This window comes from Pan troglodytes, chromosome X (genome assembly GCF_028858775.2).
Source record: "Pan troglodytes isolate AG18354 chromosome X, NHGRI_mPanTro3-v2.0_pri, whole genome shotgun sequence".
NCBI classification, from domain to species: domain Eukaryota; kingdom Metazoa; phylum Chordata; class Mammalia; order Primates; family Hominidae; genus Pan; species Pan troglodytes.
In genome coordinates, this window is record NC_072421.2 from 104837092 (window position 1) to 104849083 (window position 11992).

At 43.2% G+C, this 11992-nt stretch overlaps 1 pseudogene; it reads right to left on the minus strand.

Moving 5' to 3' along the window:
- Window positions 1-266: 266 nt before the first annotated feature.
- LOC107970978 (dnaJ homolog subfamily A member 1-like) lies at window positions 267-1562 on the minus strand (annotated as a pseudogene).
- Between the last annotated feature and the right edge of the window lie 10430 nt (window positions 1563-11992).

The window sequence follows — 11992 nt, forward strand, 5'->3', positions numbered from 1 at the left end:
TAACAATGAAGGGTCATACACTGAAGCCAATACACATACCTAGCATTTCAGTCTAAGCTTGTCCACATACATAGCTGAAGTCAATTACAAGGTTTGGCCTATAAATGCTAGGGGAACTTCTTTGTAAAGTAGTCTTTATAGGTATTAAACTTCATCTTGCACACCGAAGTCATCATACATACAGGGCAAAGTCAGAGCTTTTACATTTACATTTATTCTTCGTTTAACTTTTTAAAACACTACTATAGTTGAATTTTACACAAAAACAAGAGCAAGTAGTGAGCATGTTATGATTACAGTCCTTCACTCATTTACTACTGCACATAAAATGCCACCAGTGGGTGTTATTCACTGGCCCATTAAGAGGTCTGACACCGAACACCACCTCTGGGATGATGTTCATCATCCTCATATGCTTCTCCATTGTAATGGTGCCATCTTTCCTGATTTGGATCAAAGTCCACCAGTTCTACTTGATCCATCTCATCAGTTTCTTCCACTTCCTTCCTCTTGGGTAGGAGTTTTTCCAGCAAAGACAGTTTATCAGGAGAGAGAAAGTCATTCTCAGGAAAGTTTACCTTGAATTCAATGATTAGGCGACCCTTTTCATATGGTCTAGGATAAATTGGCATTCCTTCATTTATTACACACTTGATATCTCCATGCTTGACAATCTGACCTGGATGAGAGGTAATGACTATGGTTCAGTTGTCAAGAGTAGATATTGGCTTCTGGAATGCTTCAACCAGCTGTATGTCCATACACATGAAAAGGTCTTCTCCTTGTCGAGTAAAAACAGCATCGTCCTTCTGATCTAACACAATGATAATATCTTCTCCCTCCAGTCCTGGTTCTTGGTATCCTTCACCATGGAATGTTATCTTCTGGCCATATTTCATGCCTTTGTCAATATGAAATTCTAGAATCTTCTTCTCTCAAAGTATCTTCCTTCCATTGCAGCTTTCACATCTATCTTTAGGACTGATCTGCTCCCCATGGCGCTGGCACTCCACGCACACAGACTGAATTTGCTGAACCTTTCCAGGTCCTATCTGATGAATTCTTATTTGCATTCCAGTACCTCGGCAATTGGGACAGTACTCCTCCTTTCTTACCTCCTCTATCTTCACATTTGTCACAAATTGCATTCTTTTGCAGAGCCAGTTTTCTTGTTGCACTATTATATAAGTCTTCTAGGGTTACTGAGAGCTGATGTACAACATTTTTACCTCTCCTTTCTCTGTGCATCCTTCCTCCTCCTCCAAAAAAACATATCAAAGATGTCCATGGGGGAGCCAAAACCGCCACCTGCTCCATCCTCTTTAATTGTCTGTTCTCCTCCTTTGTCATATAATTAATTCCCTTTTCTTTGCATCAGAGAGAACTTCATATGCTTGAGAAATCTGTTTAACTTCTCTCCTTCATTTGGATTCTTATCAGGATGGTACCTCAAGGCCAGTTTCCTATAAGCCTTTTTCAATTCTTCCTGAGTAGCATTGATTGGGTTTGACCCCCAAAACATCATAGTAAGTGGTTTCTTTCACCATCTTCTGCCAGTGAGCAGGCTGAGGCCAGTGTGTGAGGGAGCAGGAAGGAGCCCGGAGATGTGTGCAGCTTGGGCAGCTACCACTTCTCTGCCTCTCACGGAGCATTCTGGAAAATTCCCGGATTTTTTTTTTTTTTTTTTTGACAGAGTCTTCCTCTCTCGCACAGGCTGGAGTGCAGTGGAACAATCACAGCTCACTGCAGCCTCAACCTCCGGGGCTCAAGAGATCCTGCCACCTCAGCCCCACGAGTAGCTGGGATTACAGGTGCAGGCCACCACACCTGGCTACTTTTTAATTTTTTTTTTTGAGATGAGGTCTCCCTATGTTGCCCAGGCTGGTCTCAAACTTCTGAGCTCAGGAAACCCCTTTCTATTGTGATAGCTTGAATTTTTGCCAGGTCCTGGTTGGAGAAATCCTGAGAAAAGAGATATATTTCTCTCTTTAAATTATTGGAAGTGTGATGTGCTCTGCACGGTGATGGTTGGGATACTCCTTGTTTCTCAGGGTTCTTTTTGTCCTAATACTTTGCATCCCTTTGTTTGACATATATTTTTTTCCTAACCTCTTCACATCTCGACTTAGATGACTAATAGGCATCTCAAACTTAACAAATTCCACACAAAATTCATGATGTTCCCAGTCCCCTATCCTGTGCCTCTCCCATTCTTTCCCATCTCAATAGTTGTCACCCTGATTCACTTTGTTGCTCAGGCCAAAACACTTGGAGTCATCCTTGACCGTCTCTCATACTCCATGTCCAATTCACCAGCATAGTCTGTTAGCTTTAATTGGCTTTATCTTTAGAATACATACTGAATCCGTATACTTTTCACTGCCTCCATTGCTCCCATCTTAGTTGACACCACCATCATCTCTCACATAAACTAATGCAGTAGTTTCTCAGCAGGGCGCAGTGGCTCACGCCTGTAATCCCAGCACTTTGGAAGGCCGAGGTGGGAGGATTGCTTGAGGCCAGGAATTTGAGAACAGCCCGGCCAACAAGGCAAAACCCTGTCTCTACTGAAAATACAAAAATTAGCTGGGCATGGTAGCATGCGCCTGTAATCCCAGCTACTCAGGAGGCTGAGGCACAAGAATTGCTTGAACCTGGGAGGCAGAGGTTGCAATGAGCTGAGATCGTGTCACTGCACTCCAGCATGGGTGACAGAGTGAGACTCTGTAAAAACAAACAAACAAACAAAAAACAATAACAAACAACAACACCAAAAAATATCTAATGTAGTAGTCTCCTCTGTGGTCTTCCTGCTTCCACTCTTATTCCCTATGGTCCATTCTCTACACAGAAGTCAGAGGGAAGCTTTTAAAAGGTAAACTGATCCTGTCAACCCCCAGATCAAAACATTCTAATGGCTTTCCATCACAATTAGAAAAAAATACAAAGTTCTGAGCCTAACCTTCAAGGCCTTCCACAATTTGGCCCTTGGCTACCTCTCTGGCCTAGTATCCCACCATTCTTCCTTTGCTCACCTCATTTTACTGGCATTTCTTGCTTTTTCAAACATGTCAAGCAGTTCCAGGCCTTCGCACTCTCTGTCTCTTTAGCCTATAATATTTTCTCCTCAAGTACACACGTGACTCACATCCTCACTTCATTCAGGTCTGTGCCCTCTGCAGAAGGCCTTCCTAGACCATACTGCCTAAAACAGCAACCCCGCTCTATTACTTTCTATCTTATTTACCTGCTCTATTTTTTTATAATGCTCATGAGATTATATTATACATGTAATTATTTGTTTGCAATCTATTTCAAGCTTCATATAGACAAAAATGTTGCCTATTTTATTCATTTCTATATTCTTAGCTCCTAGAACAGTGTTTGGCACATCATAAGAACTCAACAAATATTTGTTAAATGAACAAATGATATGTGAATAGGGCTCAACATGGCAGCCTAAACTGTACTCTCCCAAAGATTCATATTCATCTTGTGTGTATCTGGAGGGTCTAGGAGGCAGGTCCACTAGGGAACTATTTGTTTAGGAGCCTAAGGGGCCTCTCAGGAAAGATACATACTAATGGAAGAAAGAATAGCCATATAAGGAGGGTCCTCCTAGACCTCAGGATTGAAAGAGAGAGAAAATTTTCAATATAGCTCTCATGTTGTAATTAATCAGGACATTTAAAAATAATTAATAACAGAAACTGAATCCAACCCAGCTTATGAAAAAAAAGGCACTATATTGGTGCAAAAGGCTAGGAAGGAGAGTGGAATGCTCAAAGGAACCAAGCCTAGGGATTCAACGTTGTCAGAACTGTGTCCGTATTTTATCTCTGCTTGCCTCTGCATCTCCTTTCCCATTTGTCTCACTCTCTTGATGTAGACTGGTCTTCTCCATATTGCAGGAAACACAGCTGCCGTCAGCTACAGCTTAGCAAAGAAAATTTCTACCTTTCAGAGTCCATTCATCTATCCCAGGGAACAATTCTGATTGGCTTTCCTTGGTAATGTGCCTATAATTTGGTCCAATCACTGTCACTAGGAGAATGGATACTCTGTGTTTGTCCAGGTCTACTTCACGTGCTTACCCTTAAGGTCAGGAGTAGAGTCTATCATCAACAGAAGGGGAGAGAGAAAGCCTGCTGGGAAGACCAAAAACAAACAAATAAAACAAAACAATACCTACCAGAGGACACTATCCTGCTTATCTTCTGATTCACCTCCCAGATCTCATACTAAGTCCTAAGTAGAGAGAGCTTTGTAAGAATAAGTACCAATTTAAAGGACTATTTCACTAAAATCTCTGTGGGGCATTGAGTACACAAAGCCACATCAGAAGCATTGGTTTTAGTAGTTTCAGTTGGGTAGGCGGCAGCTTGTGACAGCAGCAGCAGCAGCAGCCACCTCATTGTATGGATGGTTTTGTTATGGGCATTAGAAGAGGATTATCACCCCAGGGAGCTAGAAAAGGAACAGAGGAAATGCTGGAAGCCACTGGGGAGGCAAAGGGGTTTTGTTAATGAACCTTGGGACAGACCTCTGGGAGACTTGCAGAAATAGTTGGGTTGGTGGAAGACTTTGAAGAGGGGCCAATACAGGCAGGGGCAGAAACAGAGAAATTTCTATGCGAGATTATGTTGTGAACTCGATTTTATTTTCAGCCTGTTTCCCAGCTCACAAGGACATCCACCGGCCACAGAAGTGCAAGGAACAGGGACAGTAAATTACCCAGTGATGCCCGGTCCCCTAGACGGCTAGCACTGTGCTGAAGTCACAGAAAGCTATGAGACTCTGACTCTCTCGGGAAGCTGGAAAACAGGGCAGAAAGCAGATTGGTACCAGTTCTAGGTCCCACTGATACAGGCTGGCTGGCTATGATGTGGCTGCACCTAGCTGTTCTGATTCAGGAGACACTTTTCCCACTCTGATTTTCTCTCCACCTATTTCCCTCTTCCTGGCTTGAAGCCCAGCCAGAGACCAACACCACTATTAGAATGGGCTTCTCCTGACACTGCCTTCTGCCTGGCTTGGACCTCTGCAGCCTCACTCTTGCCTATCTTTTCAGACTCCAGACCTTGTCTGTGTCCTCCAGTTTGGCTTTACACCCTGGATTCAGACCTTGGTTTCCCCCTCATAACGCACTTTTACTAGCTCCCTGGTCATTCGTTCTAGCTTCCCTATTTGCCTGCTGGCCCAGCCTGCCTGTGAGTCCTGGCATGTGTTGTTTGGCAGCCACCCATGACCTAGCATTGACAGCACCCTTCCACCTTACTCCTCTTGTCACTTGAATTGCTTTCTCTACCCACCCTTAGAATATAAAGATGCTGCTCACGTTGATACATAATGTCTTCATATTTCAGCAGCTTGTCTGGCTGAAGGAACCTTCATAACCTCCTCTGACAATCCATTCCACTGTCTAATCACCATGATAGTCAAAGTTCTTCCTTCTGTCATACCATTTAGTAGAAGCCTGAGTGCTACTGAACAATAATCATTCTAAATGTCACCCACCCGGGAGAGATGAGAACAATGATCCTCAGAGTATGCACTGCTTGGGATGTGCCCAGAATGTAGAAACACCTGTTTGGAATGGAACCAGTGATCCCCTGAACATATGTCACTGATAGGCCCAGGGATCTGTAAGAGTCACTCCCAGAGCTTATTGGAGTAAAGTGTGGAACCAGTGGGGTGACTCTGTGGTTCCTGGCTCTTGAGGAAGAAACTCTTAAACTGAAGGTAGAGAAAGGCAACCTCCTGTGGCTGGATGGAGGCAGTGAGATTGCCCAGTTCACGCAGTTTGTAAATGCCCAGTCTAGTGCCAGGCAAAACAAATTCCCATTTATTCATTTTTCCTTCTCTCCATCTTGACTGTCACTGTCCCCCTGCCCAAATCCAGGCCACCCAACTCTTCCTGCTTAGATTACTGCAATAGCTCCTAACTGATTTCTGTGACATCACTCTTGCTCCCTTCTATTCTATTTTCCCCACAGCAGTGAGGAAAGATCACAGAGTAATCTTTTAGAAATGTAAATTAGATCATGTCACTCTCCTGCTTAAAACCCTTCAAAAGCTCTTCATTCCACTTAGAATAAAATCCAAACTCCTTACCATGGCTTATAAGGTTCTACAGGATCTGGCCTCTGCCCACCTCTTAGACCTTTCTGGTCTACCTTGCTTTCTATGCTCCTGACACATTGAATTTATTTCATTCCCTCCTACATGCTGATCTCTTCCTTTTCTGGAGTGTCTTTCTTTACACGTGTGGTTTCCTCTGCCTGGAATACCCTTTCCTAGGCTTTTCTCAAGGCTGGATCCTTCTCAGTTTTTAGTTCTCAGCTAAAATGTCACCTCCTTTAGAGAGGCTTTCCCTGCCCACACTTGCTAAAGAAGTTCTCTCCAATCTTGTTTAATTCCTTCTTTGGCACTAGTCACAATTACAATTGGTTGATATGTCTATTATTCATTCAATTTTGATCTTCTTTACAAGAAAGTAAGTTCCAAGACGTCAATGTCATGCTATCCCCAGCCCTATCACAGTACTTGGCACATAATAGGCATTTAATAAATATATGCTGAACTAATGTTTTTAATAGTAAGTACTGAATATATATTTCTTGAGTGAATGGGTAAAAAGTAGAAGGGATCCCATAGACATAACAAAGAAAATAAAGGAATATTCTCAACAACTGTATGCCCACAAATTTGATAACTTAGGTGAGATGGACCAGTTTCTTAAAAGACACATCTACATTTTTCCTTACACAGGGAAAAACAGGTAATCTGAGTAGGTCTACATCTGTTAAAGAAACAGAATCAATAAGTAATAACTTTCCAAAACAGAAAGCACTAGAACCCGATGGGCTCACTGGCAAATTCTACCAAACACTTTAGGATGAAATCATACCAATTCTCAACAATCTATTCTGAAAAATAGAAGCAGAAGAAACTTCCTAATTCATTCTATGAGGCCAGCATTACCCTAATATTAAATCCATACAGAGACATTACAAGAAAGGAAAACTACAGACCAACACTTCTCATGAATATAGATGCAAAAATTCTCAATAAAATATTAGCATATCCAATCCAACAATGTATAAAAACAATAAGCTATGAGCAAGTGGGATTTATTCCAGGTATACAAGGCTGGTTTAATATTCAAGAATCAATTAGTGTAATCTATCACATCAACAAGCAAAAGAAGAAAAATTATATGATCATATTAATAAATGCAGAAAAAGGATTTGACAAAATCCAATGACCATTCATGATAAAGACTCCCAGAAAACTAGGAATAGAGGGGAAATTACTCAACTTGCTAAAGAACATCTACAAAAACAGGGAAGAAGTGAAGAAGGAGAGGGAGGGAGGACTGGAAGACTGGAGGGACAGAGGGAGAGAAGGAAGGAGGGAAGGAGTGAGGAAGGAAGGAAGAAGGGAGAGAGGGGAGGGAGGGAAGACAAAAAGAAGGAAGGAAGGAAGGAAAGTAAGGAGAACAATTAATGAAGAAGCAGAAGTCATTTTACTGCTGACTTTGGTGGAGTAGATACATTCCATTAAAGTGTGGCATAATTGAATGTCTCTGGATTCATAGACCCTTGTATCCCATTGGAAAAGAGATGGCTAGCACATTCACACTGCAGTTTTAGTGACTGATACTATGTGTTCGCCCCATCAGAGCTATTTATAATTACCTAGGGATTCTTGGAGTCATGTGTTAGGAAGAAATCAGACTTGTGTGAGAATTCCAGGCACTAGTGAGTGCTGGGGCCAGTGGGGAAAATTTCCCCCAGGCTGTGTGTTCAATCTCGTCTTCTGAGCCACAGGAAATTGAGGAACAATAGAAAGAGGAAAATGGACAAGCTCCAATTCAAGAGTTTCTATTTTTGTGCTTAATTGGTATATTTCTGAAAGATGGCTTAGGAGGGAGATAAGCTGTGTGGGCCAGATAGGAGAGAATAAGACCTAGTTCTAGTCTCACAGCCCTCACATAGTTGGCATTATTTTCAGCCAGAGTCATGGTTGTAGGCTGAGGCAATGGCAGAGGTTAGATGGGAAAGTGTCCTTAGTCCCTCATTATTTCCATTGGCTTTTCCCTCCCCACTCTTTAACATGCACAAATGAAGTTTTAATGTTAAGCATAAACAAAAGCAGCTTTAGAAAACATCATGCTGAGTAAAAACCTTTGCTTGCTTTGCCAACACAGCCTCAAAGCAAAATCCCTACTTCCTCCCCCTTCAACCAAAGGGTTCCCCACAAACCCCAGGGTTCCCCACAAACCCCATTTATATAGACATTATGAAGCTGTCACAGGCAGGAAAGAGCCAACTTCATTGACTCCAAGGGAAGAAAGTTGTCCCTAGAGTGGCTTGTGAGGGTGGGAGGGGGGAGAGGGGAAAGGGGAGAGGGAGGGTAGTGGTAATTGCCCTACTCCCTAGTGGACTTGGTGTGGTTCATTCTTTACTCAGCAGAAACTATAGTCTGAATTTCCCTCATTATTAAATTTTACATAGCAGGGACCTCTCCTGTGCCCCAAGATGTCCAGGATCTTCTCAGAGCAACCTGTGAAAAGTGCTGGCAAGATCTCAGTTCTTCCCAGAAAGCAAAGTGTGACTGAAACCAAGGCTCACTGTGTGCTGAGTTACTTGCAAGGGTTGCAGACCCAGATTTGTTCCAATGCCGGTGGTGTGGAATCTGGAATCAATTTTTTTTTATTTTTTAATTTTATTTATTTATTTATTTATTTATTTATTATTTATTTTTGAGACAGAGTCTCGTTCTGTTACCCAGGCTGGAGTGCAGTGACACGATCTTAGCTCACTGCAACCTCCACCTCCCAGATACAAGTGATCCTTGTGCCTCAGCCTCCCTAGTAGCTGGGATTACAGGTGTGCATCATTATGCTCGGCTAATTTTTATATTTTTAGTAGAGACAGGATTTCACCATGTTGGCCTGGCTGGTCTCAAACTCTTGACCTCAGGTGATCCACCCGCCTTGATCTCCCAAAGCGCTGGGATTACAAGCGTGAGCCACTGTGCCCAGCCAATATTTTTTTAAAAGTGTGGTTAAAGGAGTAGCATCCTCAACAACACTTGGAATGCTTGTTAAAAACCCAAATTCCTGAATTCTACCCCAGACCTAGTGAGTCTGAGTGGGAGTGGTGGTGAGGGACCAGGAATCTGCATATAAAACAAGCTCCCCACGTGATTCTGATGTCCAGTCAAGTTTGAGGAACACTCTGGGAGTGGAGGATAAGCTGTGTGCTTTTAAGGGCCCTGAGGACAGGGATCCAAACTGGTCAGGCTGAGGCCATCAACTCTAAGGCTAGGCCTGTCTATAGCAGTCAGAGGGTTGCTTAATGCCCTAAAACAACTGAATTGTCCTTTATTTCTAAAACTTGCCCTTTTTTAACTGTCAGGAGATGAAATATTCCCCCCTCTGAGTTTGATCAGGTACTATACCACCTCTGCCAACAGTTGGCACTCTATCTGCACACCCTACCCAGTTCAGACTGGGTTTTGTTTTGTTTTTCTCTCTCTCTCTCTCCAAGCAAAATCTTGGTGCACCTCCCAACTGGTCAGGGTCCCTTCTCCTGCAGAGGCCCCCTCCTGCTGTATGTCAGTAGGAGGCCCAATTCTGGAACTTGCTCTGTGGGACTGCACTGGGGAGAATTTGTTGTAAAGCTCCTGCAGGGGCTGATCCCTCCCCACCCTTGCCATCCAGACCCCAGGGGAGGGCATGTCAGTGTTAGAAGACATAGTCCTAGTTTCTCTCAGATTTTGAAGTCTGTAAAGTGGTGTGGACTCCCTCAGGCTATAAGACAAGTTTATAAATATAAGATGTTGTTATCTCACTGTTAAACAGTACTACAATTGGGTTTTATTTGAACAAATGAATCAGCTTTCTTCACGCTACTGGAGTTCTCAAACGAGGTGCCAAACTTCATTTTTAGTGCCTGTTGAATAAACAGCACACTCAGCTGCCTTTCTCCTAGCAGAAACTTTCAGCTTTGCAATTCCAGTCACCTCTCAATTCTGGTGGACCCTAGGTAGCCAAAAGCAGTCAGCCTCCTTTTTCTACCTGACAGAGTGACAGCTCTGGCCCAGGGATTTCATTTCCAGTTCATAGGCCCACAGGCAGCTTCAGGTTGGCATAGTCCTAAGTCATTCTGATAGAAACATCAGAGCATAACAGATGCTTCCTGGATTAGCTTCACAGTTTCTTTAACCCACCACTCTTTTCTGTAATCGTCAGGACTACCATGTAGGGTCGGGCAGGTTGGTCAATGCATGACATCCAGCTGAGGAAATGAGGGTAATTCTAATGTGTAATTTTAATGTGTTGGTCAGCTGTTTCCCTGATGAAGGGGTCTCTAGGTGTGTCTCATAAGAGGACCAGGCTGCCTTTGATAGCTCAACCTCCATGGCAAGATAATGTGGTGGAGGGGAAGTAGAGACCCACTCTGACGTAAAATAGCTGTGCAACCCAAGTAGTCCTCTCATTCACATCTCCAGGCCTCCACTTCCTCATCTGGAAATGGGGGAGTTGGAGTAGCTGATTTTTGAGGAGTGCTCCTGAGATGCACAACTCCAGGGGGCACCATTTACATTGTCCCTGAATGAACGTGAGATGTAAACTGCCTCCATGGCCCCAATTAGATGATGGCAGAGCTAATTGTTCCCCCTTTTGATGTGTCTAAGCCAAATGCTGTCCTTCTCTTCAGGGTCTCTCTCACATCTGAGGCCAGTTGGCCCAGCTCTCCATCTTCTTGGTACACAGTACTCATCCCTTCCACACCTTCATTTTATATACATTGTGCTGTACATAAACTCTTAATATTCTCACTTATTTATTTTCCTTATTAGACTGATTTCTTCCAAGAGAGCCTCCGCTAGAATATAGAATAGGCTTTTTTTTTTTTTTTTTTTTTTTGACAGAGTCTCACTCTGTCGCCCAGGCCGGAGAGCAGTGGCACAATCTCAACTCACTGCAACCTTCATCTCCCAGGCTCAAGTGATTCTCATGCCTCAGCCTCCTGAGTAGCTGGGATTATAAGCGTGCACCACCACAGCCGACTAATGTTTTTGTATTTTCAGTAGAGATGGGGTTTTGCCGTGTTGCCAGGCTAATCTTGAACTCCTGGCCTCAAGTGATCCATCTATGTTGGCCTCCCAAAGTATTGGGATTACAGGCCTGAGCCACTGCGCCTGGCCAGGCTCCTTTTACTACCCATCTTTGCATGTTAGCCCCACTGCCCGTCCACCAAGTCCCCCACACCTGGAGTCAATGTGGCTTCTTTAGCCAATTAGAGGCTTTTAAGTGTGTTTGGTCCCCGCTTCCCTCCCTTAAAATTTAACTTTGAAGAAAAAGGTTGGGGTGGGGGTTACCTGGGAGACCACTAGAAATCACCCATTTCCCATCTAGTCTCCCCTTCGGCTCTAAGAGGTCCTGTATTGATACCCCCTCACTACAGAGGTAGAGGGGTGGAGGGGAAGAGATTAGCTGATATCTAATATCTCTTCTGTTTCTGGCTTCCCATGAAAACATCCTCGTTGCCCTTAGTAACCAGCTATGCATAAATTTATGAAAGCATCTAACCCTTTTAAAAAGGTATTTATACATACTTTCAGCTTATACTAACTCTTGAGGATAATGAATTCCATACATTATTTGTTTCCTGTTGCATAAAATCACATTGATTTGTGTTTCTCTAAACATACCTCTTTCAAAACCTCAAGTGAGCTCTGAAAGAGTCTCCGAGATTTAGTGAGCACATCTACACTCACTGTCTCTATAGGCCTTCCCCAGCTCTAATCTCCCTGCATACAGAGATCTGGGGCAGACGTTCTTTGTGTAAGAGGAGAAATAGGTCTTCCTGAAGAAATTCAATATTTGGTTGACTGCCTTGACCACAGTGCTAAGTGGCTTAACTGGCTTTTAAAAAAATCCTCAAAAAAAAAAAAAAAAAAATCCTCTATGGAAGAT